At 38.9% G+C, this 2,291-nt stretch overlaps 1 long non-coding RNA gene across 1 annotated transcript; it reads left to right on the forward strand.

Annotated features, from left to right (window-relative positions):
- The first annotated feature begins 1,338 nt into the window (after nucleotides 1-1,338).
- Nucleotides 1,339-1,651, forward strand: LOC109287231. Its single transcript, XR_002094781.1, has 2 exons — nucleotides 1,339-1,442; nucleotides 1,475-1,651. It is a non-coding gene; the product is annotated as an uncharacterized LOC109287231 (long non-coding RNA).
- The last annotated feature ends 640 nt before the right edge of the window (nucleotides 1,652-2,291 follow it).

Below are 2,291 nucleotides of genomic sequence, written 5' to 3' on the forward strand. Positions count from 1 at the left end.
GGTCACTATCCAACTCTGCTTAAGGCATGATCATCTCTAGCTATGACATCTCATCCAAGTATTTATCTCACTTGTTTTTAAAAACTTCCAAGGATGGAGACTCCATCTTTTTCTGGGTAATCTATATTTCAGTACTTAATCAGCCTCACAGCTGGAACATTCTTCCTAATATCCACCCTTGATTTCCCTTCCTGCAATTTAAGACTGTTACTTCTTGTCCTTTCCTATGCAGACAGAGACAATAGTCTATCACTATCGTCTTTATTACCACTCTTCATGCATTTATAGATTGTTATTACATCCAATATCAGTCTTTTCCAAACTAAATAATCCTAGTTCTTCCACCCAGTTTTATAAATTTTCCAGCCATTTCCTAAATCTCTAATGTCTCTGTTCACATCCTGTGGATCTTTTATTCAGCACTGACTTGTCATGTACATGAACCATTATTGCTTGCTTGATAAGTTATGTTATCATAAATTTGTATGATCATTGCTTCTTGTATGGATTTCAGCCTAAAGGTACAATCTGCCTTACTACTGCTAAGTACTTTTCAGTAGGGCCGTGCAAAACAGCACTATTTCATTTCAACTTCTGTTTCACCGTTTCAGTGGGACAGTGTTTCATTTTGTGTTTCATTTTATTTCAAAAGCAATGTTTCATTTAGTTGAAACTGTTTCGCTGTTTCAGTGTTTCACCCATTGGCTATAATGGGGAAGCACAAAACTACCTCTAACTTCTTCCCATTTCTTGCTTATTTCAGATGAAACTTGCAGGGATGGTAGCTCCTTCTGAGGCCATGAAGCCTGCCAAATGTCAAGCAAATAGGTGCAGAGGTTTCTGGGAAACTGCACCTCAAAGTCTTAACAACAAAACTCTTGTCACAGGTACGTGTTAAGGTACAGCAGGGTGAAAACTGAAGGGATGGTAGCCCCTGCTGAAGCCATGAAGCCTGACAGGTTTCAAGGAGACAGGTGCAGGGGTTTCTGGGAATCTGTACCTCAAACTGTTCAGAACAAAACTTGTGTCACTTGTAAGTGTGAAGGCACAGAGAAAGCTCAGTTCAAACAATGCTTTTTATGCTGTTTTTCCATTCCTCCCCCAGAGCACTGGGATTGGAAAGGATGTCAGGAAAGGATGACAGTTGTGGGCCAGCTACACATGTCAATATCAGAACAGTCCTTCCCCCTTCTTCCCCCTCCTTCTCCTTAGTTTCTGTTCCCCTGCAAGCAAGCCCAGCTTCAAAACTCAAAACATTTTGAAACGTTTGAAACATTTTGACTGCCCTTGTTTCGTTTTGATGCTGTTTCGAAGCCTTTTGTTTAGTTCCAATTTCACTGTTTCGAGTTTGAAACGAGTCGAAACAGCATTGAAACAAAACAGATGGTGAAATTTTGCACAGCCCTACCTTTCAGTCACATGATTAGTCTGTGGCCTTTTAGGTGACTTCTATGCCTTTTGAGTGTCCTTTTAGCTGACTCCTATGCCTTTTGAGGACTCACCAGCACTGAAGAAAATGGAAGAATCACTCCCTGTGATATGCATACAACACCCCTATTCAAACAAACTAGTCTGTTACTAGCTTTTTGTGCTTCACATTGGTGATTCTTAAGCTTTTGATCCATAATAAGTCCCAGAATCTTTTATTCAGTACTAGTTTAACCAGACATTCCTCATTTTGTATTTGTGCGTTTGATTTCTCTTTCTTAAATACAGTATTTTATAATTGCCCTTAGTGAATTTCATCCCATCCATTTCAGATCATTGTTCAAATTTATCAGTCGCATTGACTTATAATTCTATCCTTTAAAGCAGTGATTCTCAACTGGGATGCCATGAGATCCTTTTAAGGGTGTCATGCAATATTAGCACTGTTAGGTATGCAAACACCTAAACATGATTCACAAAATAAACAGGGAGATTTAAAATAGGAATTCATAGTATCAAAAACATTCTGACCTGTTGTGGTCATTCTAAGTTCTATGCAACAAAAGAATTGCTGTATTATTTTGACACAGTAAAAAATAAGTGAAAGTTTAAAGTGATCATTTCTTGCTTCTATAAGTGAAGGCAGTAGCATTAGCAAGTTTCTTATACATCTCCAGACAATCTATTTGGGACCATTTAGCTAAGCTCAGCTCTTTTTGTATAATGGGACGGTCTCGGAAAAGATTATCAAAGAGGTCATCCTATACAGGCTAGCTGATGGCAATATCCTGAGGGATACCCAGCACGGGTTTGTTGCAGGTAGGTCTTGCTTGACCAATCTCATTTCCTTTTATGACCACGTG

Source organism: Gavialis gangeticus, unplaced genomic scaffold, assembly GCF_001723915.1.
Source record: "Gavialis gangeticus isolate Ggan-Ray unplaced genomic scaffold, GavGan_comp1, whole genome shotgun sequence".
NCBI lineage: Eukaryota > Metazoa > Chordata > Crocodylia > Gavialidae > Gavialis > Gavialis gangeticus.